Below are 22,258 nucleotides of genomic sequence, written 5' to 3'. Positions count from 1 at the left end.
ATTGATAGGCACAGTGAATGAAGGAACTGTTGATGAATGACTATATGAATGACCCTCCTCACCGTTTGAGCCTCATGATCTCCGCTGATTAGTGAAGGTGATTAGGCAGAAATTTTTTGCATCTCTAACCCCAAATATAAAAGCAAATGTTACATGATCTCAGTTTATCCCCCAGAAGACAGAGGGTGACAGACACATGATACTGTTGCTGGTGGAAATGGGGTCTTTTCATGGAGGCTCAAGGAAAGCATGTCCGGGACCCACGTATGGGGGTTGAAGTTGTGGTGAGATTTATTGGGAAAGACATGGAAGGCTGCCCCAGTTCCGGATGTATCATCTCCGTCCATCCCGCTGTGGGAAGAGTCCAGCCTTGTCTCCATCAAGCCCAGAAGAAAGGCCAGTGTGCACACATGCTGTGCCTGGTTCAGTCCCGCTCAGTCCCTGTCCTCCTCCGGCTAATGTAGCCTGTGTTCCCGCTGCGCTCTGCTGGCACTGCATTGCTGAACCCAGGCTGGTGCTTGGGGCCTGAATTTGGAGTCTGTGTAGCTGCTGGGCCAGAGGCGGCTGCTATGGAGAGAGAATGTGTGAATGAATGGGGAGAGAGGGAGAGAGAAAGAGAGAGAGGGAAAGAGAGGGCTTTATTAAGCTTGGATTATATTATCTCCAGCTTGGGAATGATCAGGTACCCACTCAAACTAACCAATCAACTTCCCAATACTTGATCGGCTTGTGTTGGATCCTCCCCCTAACCAATCCATTTTCTAGATCTTCTGGGGTCCAGCGTCCCTTATCCAATCCGAGCCTTTTCTAGGGCTAGGTTCCACCCCTTATAATCACCATCTTAGTTCCTACTGTGCATACCTCATAGCAGAAGGACATTCTCCTGTGCCATCATGGCTTCTACTGGGCATGTCCTCAGCCAGGGAGTTTTCCCTTTATTGTTTACTAGTGGTCTGATGCATGAAGATTTGTGTAAGAATGGGCCTTTCTCCCCTGGCTGCCGGCACTGCCTTTGCTCCGGTCCGGAGCTGCCTTTCCGCCTTCCCATGCTGCCCAGAGGCCCTGAGCGGCTGGGGCGGTGTGGAATGCTTGCGTCCCACCCCCAGCCACTCAGCGCCTGTGTATGCAAATTAACCCACCATCTTTGTTGGGTTAATTTGCATACTCACTCCTGATTGGCTGGTGGGCGTCACGGAGGTACAGTCAATTCACATCTTTCTCTTTTATTGGTGTAGCTTCCTTCAATAAACAATATGGATGGCTGTGCCCTGGAGGATGGAAAGTGTCCTTCCTCCTCCACAGGGAAAGGAGGGCGTTAATCCCCTTGCAGGGCTATGCTGTGGTCCCCTAGTGGATGATGCTTACTAATGTCTGATGTCCTCTGCTCCCTTCCTTTATTAATATCCACTTCCTATGCTACAAAGGATTCATGCAAAGAAGAGAGAAGAAAGCAAATCCTGCTTGTCAGATAAGTAAAATTATCTGCGTTTTAGAATCATTACTCTTACTCACCAGGTTGATTCAGAGTTATGGAAACTATTCATGTTTTTATACCTTCGACTTGAACTGCCTAAAACCATCTTCAAGGTCAAGTTGAACAGTTTAGACTTTGGTTGACATGACCTTAAAAAAGAGCATGAAATCAAAGCCCTTTGAGGTTCGCTCTGGGTAGACGTCAGAGATGTGAACTACGTTCTTCTCTGGGGAGTGTGGGCGACAAATCAGATAAAGTGGATTCTCCTGTTTCATTCTGAAGTCTAGCCAGGCTCCAGAGAGCAGAACCTTCCCACCTTCCACTTCAGGACCTCAGTGCACGCTCCGGCTATGGAATTACCCTGATAGCTGACACGGAATGATGTTTTCTTGGCTCCAGCCTCCAGGACGGGCTGTCCACCCCGCCAGCGGTCCCCAGGTAATTTGCAAACACTGCTCCACTCTGCTCCCGGCAGCTCCAGCCAGGGCCTGCGGGACAGCGCAAAGAGTCATTGTTTCCATAGCTGTCCACGAGCAATTTTCTCACTTAAACCACATCTCTCTGACCCTCCTCTCAGAAAACAACCCAAACGGAGACTATGTTTTCTTAACAAACCTCAGTCAAATATCTTGGCTGGCTGGCCATTTTCTTTTAGCAGATTCCAGGAAACAGGGACGTAGGGGTGGCTGATGAAGCCCAGCCCGTGAGTTCCAGACACGTGAGCTCCTCCCGTCGGGTGAAAGGGTAGCGAGGGGTCAGGTGCACAGGCTTTTTGTCTCTCCTCTCTCTCCCGGCACACAAAAAGTATAAGCTCAGCTTTTTTTTCTTTTCTTTTTAAACAACGATTATTTTTTTTAAAACTGTGCTCATGAATTTTTTTCCTCCCACTTAGATGCATATAGTGGCAATCTTGGGAAATTTAGCTACTTGTTTCTCTCTCTCTCTCTCTCTCTCTCTCTCTCTCTCTCTCTCTCGACTTGAGCCCAGTTTTTAATTGTTTATTTTTTTTTCCTTTTTAAAAATATATTTTTATTGATTTCAGAGGGAGGCAGGGAGAGGGGGAGAGAGAAACACCAATGATGAGAGAGAGTTCTGCACACTCCCTACTGGGGATCTAGCCTGCAGCCCAGGCATGTGCCCTGACCGGGAATCAAGCCATGACCTCAACCAATGAGCCACACCAGAGGGGCTTATTGTTTGTTTTTTAGAGAATTAATACCCAACATTAACGTTCCTTTCATAGCGTTACCCTTGTTAGACCAGCTGTTCAACACCAACATTTCAATCCCAAGGGAGCATATTTAAAAAACACAAAGAGCTCCCACATCTGCATCACTAAGAATACTGCAGGCAGGGAGGAAGAGGTTCAGGGAGGCGACTCCTGGAAGGTCTAGACCAGGTTTACCGACTGTCAGTCACTGACTACTTTTTGCAAAAATCAGCTTGGAGGCCCATGGGAAGGGAGATGTGAAGGGAAAGTTCAAGGACAAGGAGCAGCATGCTGCTGCTAGAACCGCCTGGGCTTTTCCCCTTTTCCCCGGGGCAGTCCCCAGCAGGAGGGTGAGGCTTGGGACAAACTAGCTCGTACAACATCGCATTCTTCACGCATGCGTCACGCACGCGTCCTCCATGGATATGCACACAGTGACAGCTCCTTGTTCCGAATGTGAAAGTGACAGCATCTCGAGGCATCTCAGCAGACACTGTGCTCCTCCTTGAGGGTGGCTGGTGCCGTGGCTGCAGGGAAGGGGAGACCTGTCTGTAGAACTCTCCCTCCCCGAGGAAGTCCTGTCCCCAAGTCAGGCACGATTGTGCTCCCCAAGGTGTCATAAGCAGAGATGCTTCCTTCCCAGGGTTTGGGGTCTCCCTCTTTCCTTCCAGCCATCAGGGTCTTGGCTGCCCCATTTCCTGTCCTACTCTCAAGGTCAGAAGTCTCTAGTGTCCTGGGCAGCAGGAAAGCATGTGACTTAGCTGCCTGGCCTAGCACCCCAGATGGGGCCACACACATGGGGTCCAGAGCCTCTGGGACTGGAGGCCTCAGCAAAGAAAACCCCTCAATGGAGGCAAAACACTCCTCAGGGGTCCCAGGAGGTGCTGACCTCCCCCGGGAGCCAGCGGTGAGGAAGGAGAAGGATTTGCCGTAGAGGGGATGGCTCCCTCCATTATTCATGTGGGAAAATGGCCCTTCAGTGTCTGGGACGCTCTTCAAATAAACTCCTTTCCCTCTGCCTGACTTCTTCCTCTCTCCAGCAAGCTCCCAGGGTGGGGCTTCCTTAAAGGAAGTGAAGGCACACATTGTTGTGGCGGAACAGGGACAAACATCTGCGCTTCCAGGAGCATTCCTCTCCCGGACGGTCCTCCCAGAGGTCCTTGGGGCGCAGGGCCACTATGCTTGCAAGAATTCACACTTGCGATCTTACGTTAAATTCATGAATATGACAGATTGGTCAGAACCAAGTAGCAAGAGCGGCAATCTTGTGGGAGGTTAGAACCATGTCTCTTGATAATAATTCAGTACTATCAAATATGTCACCTAGGTACCTCAGTGCTCAGCAGGTCCAAGTGGACTCATGCTGTCCCCTGCCGCCTGTCCCAGCCCCCACACACCGCAAACCTGGCTTGCTTCCTGTGCCCTGCATCTGTGAGTAGCACCCCTGACTTCCACCCCGGCATGTCCCTGAGTCCAGCTCCCCAGGTCCCTATAATCAATCTACAACTGAATTCTGTCTTGTCTTTTAATTTCCTACTTCTCTTCAAAATACATCCATGCCTCAGCGCCTCATGCTCATGCTACTACCCAACTTAGATCCTGAAATAGCCATCCATCTGGTCTACCCATTATCTAGTTTTGTGTGGTTAAATGTGGAGCTTTGCAACCAGATAACCTGCTTGGAATCCTTACTTATTCTCTCTGTGTTTTCATTTCTTCATAGTTAAAATCAGGATCCTAATGGTACCTGTTTCATTAGATGCCTACTTCATTTAATTACTGGTAAGTGTGCCAGTCATTACTAAATCAATTAATGACACCTGTCACTAATATCAACCACTCTGGCCTCTCTCCCACCTCCTTTTCTGTGAAGCCAAGATAATCATCTGAATGCTCTATGTGAAACCATCTATGGCTCCCCATTGCATTTAGGATAAAACTAACAGTCTTTAACTCACTTGCCAGGGATTACCCCATGTGGTCCTCACCCATCACTACAGCCCTTCCCACAACTCACTCCCAGCTTCTGCAGGCGTCTCCAGCCCTCTTCCAGGTCCTGTGCCGCCTACTGCTCTCCACATGGGGGTTGGAATTCTTCTGCACTTGCATTTTCTCAGATTTAGGGATAGCCTTCCTCCCTTCTTTCTCAACACAACTCCAACCCATCATTTGTCTCCCAGTTCAAGAGTCACTTCCTCAGGGAGGCCCTCGTGACTCCTCTTACATGGATCATTTCCCTGTGGGAGGTTTTTATTTGTGGGGTTGTTTAGTGCATGTCCATGCCCCCATGTGAGCACCACGAAGGACTGGCATGCTGCCTGGCAGGTAGCAGGTACTCGATATTACCTATGGCAGTGGTCGGCAAACTCATTAGTCAACAGAGCCAAATAGCAACAGTACAACGATTGAAATTTCTTTTGAGAGCCACATTTTTTAAACTTAAACTTCTTCTAATGCCACTTTTTCAAAAGAGACTCGCCCAGGCCGTGGTATTTTGTGGAAGAGCCACACTCAAGGGGCCAAAGAACCGCATGTGGCTCGCGAGCTGCAGTTTGCCAAACACGGACCTATGGCATGAGAGTTTAATGAGCCAACACGGTCCCCGCTCCCATCGATTCTGGCCCCTCGGGTCCCCCGCAATCACCCTACCATCCCGGGAACGGGAAGGCAGGGTGGAGACTCCTCCTTTCAGGCTGTGGTTGTCAAGCCCCTCCTGGCTCTCCCAGCTGTGGTTGGCGGGGAGAGAAATGGTCACTAGCAGATGGAGTGTATGGTTCCCCGTGCGCATCCACATCCATTATCTTAATAGACCCTCTCAAGGACTCAGCTCTCAGGTGAGCTCATTCGTCTCCCCATTTGCCAATGGGTGAGCAGGGGCCCTGGGAGGTTGTTAGTCCAAGACCATTCAGTTGTGAGCAACAGCTGGGATGAACGCCAGGCGCAGGGACCTCACTTCTGTATGCTTTCCGCTGTGCTCCAGAGTCTGCCCGCAGTCAGACAAGGAGAGGTGATGACAGTTCAAAGGCAGGCAGGTCTGTCCCCTGCCCTTCTCATTTGCCTCATCTCGGATGATCCCATCTGTTCTATTTCCTACTTGTCACAAGTTGGGAGCAGACTCTGAGATGGAGTCTAGAGCATAGAACGCTCATTAAGAGACTGAAACCAGCGGAAGGAGGACAAGGAGAGCATGCGTGGGAAGAGGGAGAAGTTCAGCGTGATGCGGGGGTGGCTGACACTGTGCTGGGCTTTATCACGATGCTGATCTGTCATTGCCTGTGGGCCACCTGGTCAGGCCTCCTCTGCCACGAAGGCCACCTGAGAAGGGGCTGACGGCTCTGCCTGCAGCTGCGGGTGCGTGAGGGGGAGTTGGGGCCAGGCATCATGGTGTCTACTATGCAAGTCCCAGTTTCCTGCCCTCTCTGCCTCATTTATGGTTCCACCCTCCCTCTTACTCCTGCCCTGCTGATTTAATCCCTGGTCCGTCTGGAAAAAAACTCCCTGAATAAGTCTCTAGTGCTACGTGTCCTGACGATCAGGGATGGCTGTGTTCCAGGGCGTGGGATGCTCAATCTGTGACACCAGACACTAGGGCAACTGTGGGTCCTCAGTCATTAAAGATGAAGAATAAAACAAAAGAGACATTTCTGTCTTTTTCCACTTGTGTTTTTATTTTCCCACCCACAGTTCCTATTCCTCTAAGGATAATTCCTACAAACTGGATGATTATGTAATGTGTATCCTTGCAAAAGACTCAGTAGCAGCACTCATAGGCCTTGCTTCTGTGGGGCAGGTGGACCTCAGAGGGCTCCACCTCTCCTGCCCAGGTGGGCACAGCAGGCACAGCCCCTTCCTGGACCCAAGAGGACACGGTGCCAACTCACGGTGCCAACTCTTGGCACAGCCAGGAGGAAAACATGGGTTTCTCAACACTCAGATCTTTTCATTCTTTTAGGTTTCAGGGAGAAGGTGGGTCAAAGAGGAATATCCTTTTGTGTGATGGTTTAACTTTTGTGCAAACATCTTTAGTCCTTTTATTGTCTGAGGAGATTATTCAGGCTGTAAAACTTGAGATCATTTGCTTTCTTTTTTGTGTCAGAGGGACATGAATCTAGTATTGGCCACATTGTTCCAGCAAACCCCAAGGGAGCCAGAAAGTATAACCAGCAGCAGAAGGAAGCAAACAGCTCAGCGGAGGTTTATTGAATGCACTGTCATCATGATGGCAATAACTGTGATCATAGTTACTGTCACTATTGTTGTTGTTTTGCCTCGGCAAAGAAGGGCTCTGGTCTCAATAGAGTGAAGCCTTAAGTCTTAAGTTGGCTCTTTGCTACGCCACTCACTCTCTGCTCTCTGCACTCGCAATATGAAAAAAGGCCTATAAATTCATGCTACCATCTCTGGTTTGCAGACAGTCTGAAGATTATTTTGACTGGACAAGAGACTGATTTTAATTTTCCGCAAGTAGACACAAGCTCCTATCAGCCCAGCAACCTGGCAACGTCTGTGACTTGGGCGGCTCTTTTTGTTCCTTCCTTTCCTGTTGGCGAGCTCCTAATCTCTCTTGGCATCAGGACTCTCACTGTGGGACCCGCACCAATGGCTGTCACTCAACCAAGTGACCCTGAGCCGGACTCCACATAAACACGGCCCTCCTGAGCCAAGTATTGGGGGTAAGTGATCAGACGCTGGGCGGAACACCCCGAAGCGGGTATTGTTTAAGAGCTATCACCTGCTCCTCGATTCTCCCTGTCGCCGGGCCCACAGCCACACCAAGGCCAACATTTTATCAACACTCAACTGCCAAGTAAACACTCGACTCCCAGGCTTTTTCCTGGCTTCGCTCTGTCTGATAACAGAGGAAGTGTTTTGGGGAGAGAGGGAGATGGTCGTGTCAGCAGAAATGACTGTTCCAGCCTCAGTTGTGGTCAACCAGATGCTCATCAGAGTTCACCCTCCCTGCTGGGCCATTGTCATGGATGGGAAAGGCTGTTTCTCACCCAAGTCAACTGTGGCCGTCTTCACTGTGTGAAGCTGTTGCATTTGACTTCACTGAGAGTGAGGAAGGGCTTGTTGATTGTTCTGAGCTGGGGAGGACTGACCAGGATTTCTTCACAGTCCATGTTAGGGAGACTTCCCGGTGAATGGGGCTGGTCTTTCATCTTCACTTAATCCCTGCCATGCTCTGAAGACCTAGCTCTAGCCTGTATTGCCTTAGGGGCATTTATGAAGTCAGTGTCTCTGAAGCAAAAGCAAGGCCAGGACCCTGTAGTTATAAACATGGTTATGAATGTGTGATAACAGTGCATTGTGGTAGATAGCCTGCATTTACGTACTTCACAGAGACCTTTCCATCCTGAATCGTGCTTCTATTTTATGATTGTTTGGGGAAAGTGAGGCATTTGAGGTGGGGAAAGTGAAAGGAGTTTGGGAAGATGGTTGTGGAGGGGATGTTTCCTCCTGGCTGGACCTCTCCATGCATTCCTGGTCCCACTTGGAGATCCACTAGGGAAGTAAGATGATAGAAGAGATCCAACCCCTGTCCTAGAAGCAGGGAAGAGAGAGTGGGGCCATCAGTGAGTAACATCTTTGTAATAAGGAGCTGAGGTTTTCTCCAGGGCAAAGGGCCCACAGGTGCTCCTGGAGACCCTCTGAGGCTGGCCTATCAGAAAGGGAGGAGTGAGCCAGGGAGAGCCAGGGAGGGAAATTAAGGATGAACATGACTCTATCCTTTCATGATCCTAGTAGACACAGGTTCTAGCATAGGTGGAGTTTTCCATTTCTTCTGGTCTACGTGACTATGATTAGAAGTGTGTCTTCTATTAGAAACATTGGAGAACATGAGTGCATGGGATCAAAGGTAGTACAGGTGAGTTGATGAGGGCGATCTTTATATCTGGTTGGCATGGTGATGAAGCCCTGCAAAGAAACCTCTGCAAACTCTGAAAAATTAGAGTGAAAGGGCTAATAAACAGTGGTTTCCTGTGTTTGCTGGAGTAAAGAACTCAATAAACATCCTTTCAAATCAGAGTGATTATTCATTCTATCAACACTTGTTTAGCACTCATTAGGTGTCAGATCTAGGCATTACAGATGAAATAACCTCACAGTTAAGGCGTTGCTGTATGACTAGCTGATTAAAGACATGGCTACCACAGACAATAGTATGCATTTTTCTGGAACCCTGTCAGGCATCAAACCTTTTGGTGGAAAACATATGAGATCTGAGTGTGAGACTCAGAAGCTTAATTACCTGTATAACCTCAAGGGTCAAGATCTCAGGGTGAGGACCACCCTGGAAATGTCCACTTAAGCCTCCTCACCTCTCCATGGCTGGGACTCCTGACTTTGCTACAAGGGAATGGGAACCTCCATCACTCCAGGGGCACCTCAGGCTCCACCAGAGGTGTGTTTGGAGCAGCAATGACTATTGATGATGTCATGTCTCTGCCCTCACATGGGGCTTGTTGCCTATGGCACTTGGAGACTCTGCCCACGTGTGTCCTCTGGCTGAAGTTCCGACGATCACATGAGGCTCTTTTCCTCAAAGGCAAACACAAGGTTGTTCGGTCAGCTAGCAGAGGGGGCTGCTGGCCCACGGCAAGGAAGCTAGCTGTGACTCCGGGTCACCAGGGGTCGGCACGGGAAACCCTCCTTTATGAAAACAGAGAAGGGTCCTTGAGGAGAAAGAACAGGGACCTATGGTGGGGAATCTGCATGTTTAGGTAAAAATAGACCTGGAAGGAAAGCAAAGGCGTCATAGCTGCCAGGAACCAGGTCTGCTGGGAAGTGCAGGGGAAGGGCTGGTCAGGGCACCTGGTCAGGAAGCCAGGGACACTTCACCTCTGGGCTTCAGGGACCCTCTGTCGTCTGGGCGGGACGGTGCGTGCATGGTTATGGGGGCTCTGTGTTCCATGTCCCTTCCCCCACCCCCAAAGAGGACAAGTTACCTGGCAGCCTTACACGCCATTCTAAGGATAACGGATTAACATCTTGGAGGTTAGGGTCTACTCAGAAAATCCAGAATGTGTGACTGTCATGTTGTAGGAGGTGACACTTCTTCCTCATCCCCGTGGAGGGATAGTACATACTTCGGTCTTCTATCGGCCTTACTCTTTTTTTCTTATGTACTAATTTTGTGAAAACATAGGCAGGTATGAGTGGTATTTTTTCCATTGATATTTATACTCCATACGGTTCACATACACCTTAAAAGAATGATGAAAAATCTCTCTACCCCTGAGGGTATTTGTAAATTGACATCTAAATATTTTCATCATAAGATTGAAAAAGTCTATTCCTTGGTAGTAAATAAGACAAAATACATTATTGTACAAGATGATATAAGATGATGATTTATGACGGTTAGCGTGAATGTTATGTGACTCTGCAAAATAGGTTTTAAGTATTTTATTGACTAGAACACGCCAGCTCTGAAAGGAATCTCATAAAATTTTCATCTCCATACCTCATGCAATGCATCTCGAAGAATCCGATAGTCCTACAAAGCATTTTGTTTGCATTTATAAGAACAGTGACCTAAACTGCCCTGGCTATTCTGTATTCAGGATATCCCACTACACACCCGCCGCACTGCTTCCAATGCCAAGCTTCACCAGGAACAGAAACATCTATCGGATGGGGAGGCCAGAAGTCCTATGGGTCCTGGGCCTTGCTGAGTCAGAGAAATAGTATCTTTGTGCCATCGATGTGTTTCAGCCGAGAGCAGTGATGGTTGAGGTGGGTAAGGGACTATCCTGAAAGCAGACTCACTCTCAGGCCAATTTCAGGAAAGGGTGCTGTCTTTGTATAGGCCCTTTGAGACAGACTCAGAGCGCGGGCTGGGGAAGTTTACTGGGGAGTGTCCTTGGGAGATATCCATCTAAGGGAGTGAGGATGGTGGAACTGAGCAGAGGGAGAAACTGACCCAAAATGCAGCTATAATTGGTGCCTCAGTGTATCTCCCGGAGCTCCACAGCCAGAGTGATCCTGCAGAGTTGTCCCAAATGGAGGAAAGAAGATGAATGTATGTGTCCCTATAGAAGCCAGTCATTGGTGACAGTCATCCCCTGGGAGGAGGTCTAAGATTGGGCAAGGCAGGTCTGTGGCTGATGGTACTTCCCATTGAGGGGTGCAGCTGGGAGTCATCAGCACTCACTGCTCCCATCCTCTGGAATGAGTAAGTCTGCTCCTAGGAGCATGGGGTGGAGACGATAGCATCTGCTATGCATGGAATGTTTGTGTCCTGCTGAAATCCCTGCATTGAAATCCTAACCCTCAAGGTAACAGTATTAGGAGGAAGGGCCTTCGGGAGGTCATGAGGGTGAAGCTTTTGTGAAAGGGATGGGGACCCTCATAAAAGGCACCCCAGAGAGCACTCGAGCCCACTTTTCACCATGAGACTAAGTATACAGTGAGGAGTGGGTAGCGGTCTGTAACCTGGAAGAGGATCATTGCCTGAACCTGACATTTTTGGAAATGATGGAGATCTCCAAATCCATTCCTTCAGGACGTTGGCCTGCACCCATTCTGAATATGTGGGTCATTCTGGGCCTACACCTGCCTGAAAGTGTGAACTTTCACTCGAACAAACATTGGCTGGCATACACATTTTCCAAAACCCAGTGGTTTTTTACTAAATTAAAATAGTTTGGGGGGAAAAGTGATAAACTATTTCTCAGACCTGCAGGAAACTTGACTAAACCTCTTAGCATGCCTAGTAATTCTTTAATCCAATTTATTATAGTAAAATTCAGAGAAAAGAATAGCATCCATTTAAATTGTTCTGCTTGGTGTGTGTGTGAGTGAGTGTTTATTGAGGTATACTTGACATACAAAAAGTTGTGTATGAAAGTATATATATTGATGATTTGGATATATGCATACATCTGTGATACTATTACCACAATCAAAGTGCTAAACTTATCCATCATTTCCAAAAATGTCTTTCTGTTCTATTGTTGTGTTGTGTTTTTTTTTTTTTTTTTTTGGTAAGACCACTTAATATGAGATCTATCATCTTAACATACTTGAAAGTACACAAAACTGTAACGTTAACTGTAAGTACTATGTCATACAGCCCATCTCTAGAACTTAGTTTTGAGTGGTGCAGAGACCACAAATGAAATTCAGAACCTTTTGTCACCCCCAATAGTTTCCTCAGGTCCTTGTGCAGCCTCTCCAGCCCTGACCCCAGGCAGTCACTGTTCAGCTTCTATCACTGTGGGTTATGGGGCATATTTAGAATTTTACATAGATGGACTCACATAGTATATCCTCTTTTGTTCTGGCTTCTTCTAATCCTCATTATGATTTCATCTATGTTGTTGTCTTCATCAGTAGGTCACTAATCTTCATTATATTCCTTTGTATGGATAGACCACATTTTACCTGTTCACCTATTGATGAACATGTGCCTATTAGAAATAAGGCTCCTATGAACAATGACACATACATCTTTGAATGGATATGCATTTTCATTTCACTTGGGTATGTCTAAGAACGGAACAACTGGGTCTCTCATTGCCTAAACATTAGACATTTGGCATTATCCCCTTGGCCTCCACGGTTTGTTAATTTTTTTTCTTTTTTCTCCTTCTTCTTTAGTTTATATAATTCAACTGACTTATATTCAAGTTTAACTATACTTTCTTCTTTCACTTCCATTCTGCTATTCAACCCATCTAGTAAATTTTTTATTCCAGATATATTTCTCTTCAGTTCCAAAATTTCAACTTTGTTCTTATTTATATATTCTATATCTCTGTTGAGGTTTAAAATTGTTTTTCATTCATTTTCATTATATTTTCTCTACCTTGCTGAGCATAGTTTTAACAACTGTCACCTCAGGGCTGACCTCTGTTAACTGTCTTTTCCCTGGAGAGTAGGTCACTTATTCCTGGTTCTTCATATGCCATTTGATTTTGACTTGAATCCTGAACATTGTTAGAGCCATGTTATAGAGATTCTGAGTTCTGTTCATGAAGTGACTGATGTTTTTCTTTTAGTAGCAATCAACATGGTCAGATTAAACTTCAAACTCAATCTGTGGTTGGTGACGCAGTAGCCTGTTCTAGGTTGGACTTTGCAGTCAACCCTGTGTGTGTACGGGTCAGTGGTCACCCACAGACTTTTCTGGAGTTCATGTATGCATAGAATTAGGGATTCCTGTGCCATGCTTTCTCCTTTCTTGAATCTCCCCCACCCTACAGTAGCTCTGATTGCCCTGGGTACCATCCCTTTTTTCCTAAACCAGAAAAATGGTGGCCTTTCATTGGGTTTTAGTTGACATTTGACACATCACAGCTGCAATTGTCCCGAGGGCAAGGCTGAAAGACGGGAACTTCCCCTGCGCCCCTGGCTTCCTATGTTTCAACTTACCTCAGAAGGTTACTTGCTTCCCTTCCCTCTATGGAGTCATTGGGTAGTTGATTTTATGTATTTTTTCCCCGTATAGATACCTGTTCTCCGAGGCAGGGTAAGTTCGTTACCACAAGCAGAATTATTGTTTGTCTATTTTTTATTCCATTGGTTTCTGTCTTGTTTTAGTATTTCCTTCCTTCCATTTATTTTGGTTTCAGTTTGCTTTTATTTTTCTAACTTCTTGAGACTGGAGCTTAAATCACTAATTTTAGACTTTTCTTTTTCTCTAAAATAAACACCTGAAACCATAACTTTTCCTTTGAGCACTCTCACTGATCCTATCTTTATTTAAAATATTGATAGTTTGTCTACCATGGATTTTTTGGCATAATTTTGATTTTAAAAAATATTGCTGCAAAGTATTGTCTTCACTACTTAGTTTGTTAGCGCCCCTGACATTTTGCACTTGAGGCAAATGTCTCATTATCTCACCTCACCCCATTCTATCGTATCGCAAGAACCAGTGGTCAGCCACTGACCTGAGTGAGCGAGGGCCTGGGAACAGCCCGTGGCAAGGCCTGGCTCTGGAGACACAGCTGATCCATTGTGGGATGTTATCCAGAGGCTGGGTAAGCTCAGTCACTCGCTCAGGAAAGCCTTCTGAGAGGTGGGTGCTATGCATCACAGGGAGTCCATAAAATGCCCAGGAGTTTATCAGGGACCCATAGGCATGGTCAAGAAAGCCCATCATACAAGGTAGCCTGCAGAGCCAGCGGGAGTTGGCCAGGGACTTCTCAGACAGAGGGAGAAGCATAACAAAAGCCCGGAGGCTGGAAAGAGGAGGCAACGTTCAGGGAATTGCTAATAGTTCAGGCTGTTTGAAGATAGAACATGAAGGCAAGGGATGACAAGGGAGAAGGTATTCAGGAGCCAGCTCGAGAGGAGCCATTCACCCCATGTTAGGACATGTGTATGAAGAATCAGCTTTGGAATAAGGGAGTAGAATGATTAGATTTTAGTTATGATTTTAGGATGACCACTCTGTGTACAGTGGGGTGGATGGGTTGGAAGGGAGAAAGGTTAGAGGCAGTGTAGCCAGTTTAAAACTTAAAAAAAAAAATAAAAAACACACCACAAAACACAACAACAACAAAAACCGATGAGAGATGATGATGCATGGAGTGCAGTCATCCTCCACAGTCAGCTGCCAGCATTCCTGCACTAGCCCTGGTCAAAACACAGCAACAACAAAAACCAATGAGAGATGATGATGGCTGGGTGATGGGAGCAGCAGTTTGAATGGAAGAGAAGAAACAGGCTTGAGAGCCATTTCAGGGGTGATGTGGACAGGGTGATGGCTTAGACACTGGTGGTGAGGAAGTGGGGGAAGACCAGGTGGGTCTCCGGTTCCCAGTGTTAGAGGAGGAGATGGTTTGGGGAGGAAGACATTGTATAAGAGCATTGCTCCTGGAACAACGTGGTGCTACCTGATGCAACAAAGTGGTGTAAGTGAGAGGACCCAGCAGGCATACGTCAGCTTGTGGACCGGTGACGGCTGCAGAGACACCTTGAAGAAGCCTGCCGTAGTTGAAGGGAGGGTCCCTCCCAACCTTTATAGTAGGAGACACAAGTGCCAAAAAAAGACAGACACAGAATTATGAAATGCATCTAACAGTCAAGTACTTTCAAGTGTTGGGAAATCAGCAAGCTCTTCAGCACGCGGGAGGTGAAGCCCAGTACATGATTAACTTGCCTCTGACCATTTGGAAACGAGGGTTACAACGTCTTCCTGTGTACAAACCAGTGGAGACAATTTCCAAGGGAGAAAACTCTTGTTCTCTGCCCTGAGAACCAGGAATCCTCTAAGGAGTGCCTAAGCGTGTTCACTGGCCCAGCTTCTGTGCAGCTATGATCAAACCAGGAAGGGCATCTGCTGGAGGCTGGTTTTGCGTGCCCTTCTGCAGGACTGGGAAGTCCATGGCAATGACCATAACTGAGGGGGAGTCCTTATCTCTTCCAAGGGCTAGAACTATGAAGTGCAGACAAGCCATAATGACATGGATAGGGAAGCATAGTGTTATCAGCTATTGTGTCCCCTCAAGAAGATATGTGGAATTTCTAACTCCCAGCAGCTTAGAATGCGACCTTATTGGAAAATAGGGATTTACAAAGGTAATAAAGCCCGGCTGGCGTGGCTCAGTGGTTGAGCGTCAACCTACCAACCAGGAGGTCATGGTTCGATTCCCAGTCAGGCACATTCCTGGGTTGCAGGCTCAATCCCCAGTAGGGGACATGCAGGAGGCAATCTATCAATGATTCCCTCTCATCATTGATGTTTCTCTCTCCCTCTCCTTTCCTCTCCGAAATCAGTAGAAATATATTAAAAATAAACAAACAAAAAACCAAAGGTAATTAAATTAAAGTGGGTCCATGAAGTGGTCCCTAATCAATATGACTGGTGTCCTTATATAAAGGGGGAATTTGGACATGGACCAGACATTGAGGAGATGATGTGAAGAGGCAGAGAGAAGCCTTGAGAAGACAGAGGCAGAGAGTAGAATTATGCTGCTAAGTCAAGGAATCTCTGGTGCCACCAGAATCTGGAAGAAACCGGAACGGTCCTCTCCTACAGGTTTCAGAGGGACCGTGGCCCTGTCAACACCTGGTTTCAGACTTCACACCTGCAGAACTGTGAGATAATGAGTGTCTGTTCTTCTAACCACCCAGTTTGTGGTCATTTGTCATGGCATTACTAGGAAAAGATACAAATCACGTGACTCCTTCAGGAATCAGCTTTTATCTGCTTAGCACAATGAATGTTGCCAAATCAATATTAATGTGGAGACCACACACTCTAAGGGTGTGGCTTGGTGATCAGGTAATTGTTAAAGAGCCTAGTTTGGTTGAGTAGATATTAAATAAATAAGGAACCATTCTACCCGACAGTGAAACACACACCTATGGCTGTGGGGGTGTGCATGCCTCCTGGCCTCCACCCGTGGCCTTGGGGAGCACTGACTGGTGCCCAAACTGTGGCTTCCCACTCAGGGGAAGTGAAGACGCTGGATCCTCACCGAGTGTGCCTTGCCCTGGTCCTGCTCTCCTGAAACCGCACCTTCCAGTGAGGAAGCCTAGTGTTTTACCCAGTTCCATTCCCGTCTTGGCCAGCGTCCTTGTGCTCCGGTTCCAGCCTTAGGTTTTGTCTGGCTTCTCCTCTTCGCTGACACCTCCCAAGACCAGGTCCTTTCTCTGACGTGGATCCTGGGTCTGGGTCCGGCTTCTGAACTGTACTCCCTTGGCCTCACCCTTTGCTGTGCTTTCTGATGCACTTCCGCCCACGGGCCCTCCCTTTGCCCATCTGCCCCTGAAATGAACAGGTTTGCAGAGCCTCAGACCCATCCTCAGAACCTCCCTCCACAGTCAGTTCCCAGGGACTCCCTTGCCCTGCGCTTGGAGCTTTGCTTGGTGTCTGGGTCCTGCTCTAGCCCAGGTCATTGTCACAGCATGACTGAGTGTGCGGGGCCCACTCCCAGGCCCAGCAGGCCCCTGATGCTCAGTATAGGATTCCAGCGAGCTCTGCTGATCCGTAGTGTTTGCTCATCTCTGCAAAGCTCTCTCTGTCTCTCAGCTCGATCAGCCAAGACCTTAAAATGGTGACCTATCTTAGAGTCCAGTGCAGAGCCCAGTATAAATCCTTGCAAATCAGGTTCCTGAGCTCAGCCAAACATCCAGCTGGAAACTCCCCACTCCATCCACTCCAGCAAAATCCCTACAACTTGCACTGCCGCTCTTTAGCATCCATTCAGCTTGAGTCAGGTGTGTGGCCACACAGCAACTCAGCTGCAGTTTCGACTTCTCTTGATAAAAACACTTGAGTGCCAAGCAAAGGCTTATTTGCTCCAAGAACATCAAGTACCAACCGCCTCCCAGCTCCTTTGGGTACCCTGTGTGGTGGCCCACCCGGGAGGCAGGAGAGAGCTCGGGGAAGAAGAAAGGCTGTCACTCTGGTAAGTCCTGGGTTCTATGCCTGACTCTGTCACTTGCTAGCTATGTCACTTTGGACAAATTGCTTAACTTCTTGGAGCCTCAGTTTTATCATTTATAAAATGGGCATCCTAACAATGTCCACCTGTTTTAAGGAGATAGGATGCAATTGTGGACGAAAAAAGGTTCTATGGAAAGTAGCCTCATAGAGCCCACCTGATCCTAAATTCCTAACCGAGCAGGTCATGGAGAATAGTCACACACCAATCATAGAACTTTGTAGAAAAAGGCTTATCTTTGCCTTAAGCAAGCCCTGTCCATTGTTTCTGTACATCTAGGTTAGCACACGTTTGAAATAAGCATAACCACCCTCAAGAGAGCACATAGTCCTGTTAACTATCCTGTAATCCCATTCCCACTTGCTTTTCCCACCCTCCTGTAATCTTTCTTACATCCCCTCCTTCATTTCAAGTGCATAAAAGCAGCTGAAAACTGACTTTATGGAGCCTTTGAGATCTTGCTCCCCAGCAATGTTGTCAGTTTGGCTCAAATAAACTCTTATAAAAATTCTCCACAGGATTGGATGTTTCTTACATTGACACAATCATAACGAACTAGAGGCCCAGTGCATGAATTCGGGCACAAGTGGGGCCCCTTGGCCTGGCCTGCAGGATTGGGCTGAAACCAGATATCCTACATCCCCCGAGGGGCCCTGGATTTTGAGAGGGTGTAGGCCAGGCCAAGGGACCCCACTGGTGCACGATCAGGGCCGGGGAGAGATGTGGGAGGTTGGCCAGCCAGGGAGGGATCGAAAGAGTGCTTCAGGGTGTGTCCAGCCCATCTTGCTCAGTCCTGATTGGCTGACTGTCTGCCCCCTGGTGGTCAGTGCACATCATAGCGAGTGGTTGAGTGGCCTTAGCATATCATTAGTATATTATGCTTTGATTGGTTGAACGGCCCACTGGTCAACCATACACTTAGCATATTAGGCTTTTATTATATAGGATGTAAGGAACCTTGAACCAAACTAAGTACATTTACTTGGTCACCACGACCTTTTTCTGAGATTTCTTAATCCTGTCTGCTCCATGTCTATCCTTTGGCCAACTGTTTGACTTTACAAGCCTCCAGCAGGCCTGTGGCTCTTTTTAAAAAATATATTTTTATTGATTTCAGAAGGTAGACATGATATGAAGCACTCAGCTTCATATTCCATGGGCCCAGCTCCTGAATAACGGACCCCTGGCAGCTCGCTAGGCCTTCAGATAACCCTTCCATCCCTAAACTCATGCTTTCCCTGGGTGATCCATTCTGCCTCACTGGGGCCCTGGTCTTGACCCGTCTCACACAGAATTCAGCTGTACAATGAGAGTCCCATGTTGTAAGTTCTGGGTATAGAACACTCGGCCAGAAGGGAAAGACCTAGCTCACTGCACTGGCTCGCCGGGTCACACTGGGTGAAGCACTGAACCTCGGTGAGCATTCAGGTCTTCTCCTGTAAAGTGTAGTAGTTGGACGTGTCCTACCTCCTTCGTTGGGTCTAAAATGGACTATTAAATATTAGAAGTTGTGTGAGGCATTCAGAATAAGTATTGTTTGCTCTCTGCAAATCCAAGGAGTGACCAGAAGTCATGAGATGTGTGTGTGTGTGTGTGTGTGTGTGTGTGTGTGTGTGTGTGTGGCTTGTATGAGCAGAAGAGATAACACACTTCACAGGTGGCATGTCAGATTCGTGATGGGGGTGGGGCAAGGGGAAGCACACATTGTTCTGTGTGGGTGTGAGGTAGTGAGTCTTATTTTAGCAGATGTGGCCGATCTTTACGCACATGTACACAGTGCACAGGGAGGTGGACTGTTGAGAGCAGGAGTGTCTCACAAACTCAACAGAGGCAGACCAAGAATGAGAGAGTGGTCCTTGGGACTGGAAAACACATTTGGGACATTCAAATATACCACGTGCTGAGCAGTATCATGGAAGTGTTACATTCAAATAAAGGGGTAGAAAACTTGAAAAATATTCAGTTTTTGGGAAGAATAGGAACTTCTGCATGAAAATTTAACCATTAAGCTTGTTTGTTTGACATTTTTGAAGACAGGCGAACAAAGGCAAGGACTTCTGAGAAGAGGGCTATGGCTGCCAGGATGCCTTGTTCCCAGCCCAGAACCCAATGCTGCTGTGACAATTACCATAGTCACGGCCCCAAGGCCATGGTGTGGTGAAGGCAAAGTTGTCTTATGTCTGGGACATGGAGAGCTCAGTTCTCAGCCAAAGTCACCTGGTAAGGCAAGCGGATGCTTGAGGTAAGAGTGGAAAATAACATGTGTCTGAGAAATGCCGTGCAGATTAGGATGAATAAAGCGTGTTCTGTGGATGAGCTTCGTCGCTACATCCCAGGTCACTGTGCGCTTTCTGGAAAGCATTGTGGTGGGTTTCCCCCCCAAACAGCATCTGCAAAGTTGACTTCCTGCTCTATGACCAGCCTTTCTTATTGCCAGCTGCCACATTCTCACTCAAAGATCAGTCTTGCCACCACTGAGAATGGTGCAGCCAATGAGCCAAGGTTCCAAAGAGCAGGTTCCCAAAGAGACACTGGAAGCTTGGGGCTGTGGCAGCCACGTGTCTACGTGTGCTTCCTGTGGCAGCCACGTGTCTGTGTGTGCTCCTGTGGCAGCCACGTGTCTGAGTGTGCTCCTGTGGCAGCCACGTGTCTGTGTGTGCTCCTGTGGCAGCCACGTATCTGCGTGTGCTTCCTGTGGCAGCCACGTGTCTGCGTGTGCTCCTGTGGCAGCCACGTGTCTGTGTGTGCTCCTGTGGCAGCCACGTGTCTGCGTGTGCTCCTGTGGCAGCCACGTGTCTGCGTGTGCTCCTGTGGCAGCCACGTGTCTGCGTGTGCTCCTGTGGCAGCCACGTGTCTGCGTGTGCTCCTGTGGCAGCCACGTGTCTGCGTGTGCTCCTGTGGCAGCCACGTGTCTGCGTGTGCTCCTGTGGCAGCCACGTGTCTGCGTGTGCTTCCCCAGGCAAGTGCTCCCAGGACATCAGTGGTCCCGGGTGCTTGTCTCTGCCATGTGGATTTAAATGGCTGTGTTGCTTTACAATGGCACCCACATGGTGTCTTAAGGCTTATGTAATTATGTTTTCTTTCATTTAATCCATCAAAGTAAACGAGCTATGGAATGTAAGGGACTTTGGTAGGCAGTGAGGTGCTGAAAGGTTGCTGTTAAATAATGACTTGATCTTTAATCGTTGGCTAGAATGAAATAATCACTAGAGCATCAAGGCCAAAATTTTTTTATAAAAAGCGGGGCGAGGCAGGGATTTCAGTTCTTTTCTTTGACGAGAAAGGAAGCAAAATGCAGTCCTTTAGGCACTGATGGAAACTAACATTGTAAGTTCTTAGGATGGAGCCATTCCCAAATGACTGTCGTTACGACCATTGGAAACAGCTATTTTGAATGCGTTTACCTCTGAGCTCTCTCAGGAAATACTGGCTTCGTCTCCACAGGGCACCACAATAGCACCATCACCACTCTGACGAAATAAACAGAGACTCGAGACTATGGAGTTGGCTTTACTACATTTGTATTTCCTACTGTTTCACAGATTAGAGTGATTCCACATATCGGAAAAGAAAGGTGATGGAGAGCATATGAAAACAAGAAATGGCTTGACAAATAGAGGTATGGATTTGTAGACCACGAGAGTACATCATTAAAGCTGATACGGGAAGCTTGGGCTCAGCGGTGACAGAGTGTACATATCAGTCAGTGTGAGATTTCCAACATGCACTCATAGCAGCTCAACCGTGAGAAACATGGGTCACTGTTCTGCTAAAGGCAAATCCAAGTTTAAGACCAGTTTTAAATCAGAGGAAAGCAAGGACACTCGCGTGCCACGGTATAGAGATCAGACAGAGCGATATATGGCAGGAGACCGAGGCCCGATCCAGACTCTGGGGAGAGAACACCGCCGGGCTTTGCCAGGAGTGGGACTGTTTGCTTGCAAAATCTGTGTGTGACTTGGGATTTTAATCTTCATAACAGTCCCTTGAATTCCATTAAGTGGTATTTTGGAGTGGGTCCTTTTGGAATCGAGCAGTCTGTTTACCAAAGCGTTCTTTTTTGTAACTTACAATTCCATGACACCCTACAGAAATAATTCTTCAAAAATAGATCCAAGTTGGCTGTTACCCTGCCTTCCTCTCCTGGCTGCTATTTTACACTCTGGCGGCGCACAAACACAGCTTCCTCTTGTGATCTGGAAGTTTGTTTTTGTAAAAAGTCCCTGGTACAGTCATACTTCCTGCAGTGATTTGTTTTAATACGACATCCTTACTCTTAAGGTTTGATTGCAGATGAAAAATGTAGTTAAATTTCAGTGAATGAAAAACAAAAGCATTTCTTTGAACTCCTCTCCAAACACCTTCTTGGAAGCTCTTTACTTTTTAAACAATATGAAGGACATTTGCAATAGCGACAATAGTAGGTATAATAAGCCAAAGAGATCACATTTCTTAGCTCAGAGTCAACAACTTCTGACTTTTTTGGGGGAAATAAGTACTCTATAATCAATTGTAGTAGTTCCATTGGAGTCTAATTTTGAGGGGGTTCTACCCTTAACTTGAGTATTTTTGGATTTCTTAAGGGAGTGGGAAGGCTTTATACTAGATAAGCTTTGACCTCAGATAAAGATCACAGTGAAGCACTACTTCATGAAATGAGAGTTGCTAAGCAAAAACCTTGGTGATGGACTTTCAGGCTGCCTCCTTCATCTTTGGCTTTGCCCATCCACTGCTGGTCAGGACCACAAAAGCCGTGGCCTGATTCTCCAACAGGGGGTTGGGAATGAGGGCTCTGGCATGCCAGGTGGAGGGGGGCTCTGAGCCCAACACTAGAGGCTTCCCCTTGATGGACAGGCTCAAACAGCATCCTGCTCTATGCTGCACAGACTGTATCAAAGGCCCCCAATGATTGGTTGAAATTTATTTTACTAATTGAGCAAACCAAGAAAAAAAATTTTTTGAATACCCCCTTTCTCTACTACCAGTTGTATGAAACCCATAGCTTCTAAAGCAGTGGTTCTCAACCTTTCTAATGCCGTGACCCTTTAATACAGTTCCTCATGTTGTGGTGACCCCCAACCATAAAATTATTTCCGTTGCTACTTCATAACTAATTTTGCTACTGTTAATGAATCGTAATGTAATATTTGTGTTTTCCGATGGTCTCAG

At 47.3% G+C, this 22,258-nt stretch overlaps 1 long non-coding RNA gene across 1 annotated transcript; it reads left to right on the top strand.

Annotated features, from left to right (window-relative positions):
* Positions 1 to 1,279: 1,279 nt before the first annotated feature.
* Positions 1,280 to 8,823, top strand: LOC307097084. The gene is made up of 4 exons (XR_013813334.1): positions 1,280 to 1,912; positions 4,012 to 4,115; positions 4,408 to 4,466; positions 6,781 to 8,823. It is a non-coding gene; the product is annotated as an uncharacterized lncRNA (long non-coding RNA).
* Positions 8,824 to 22,258: the final 13,435 nt, after the last annotated feature.

Source organism: Cnephaeus nilssonii (genome assembly GCF_951640355.1).
Source record: "Cnephaeus nilssonii genome assembly, chromosome: 3".
Taxonomy (NCBI): domain Eukaryota; kingdom Metazoa; phylum Chordata; class Mammalia; order Chiroptera; family Vespertilionidae; genus Cnephaeus; species Cnephaeus nilssonii.
Note: the sequence above shows the minus strand (reverse complement) of the source record. Positions and strands in the feature narration are given on the sequence as shown.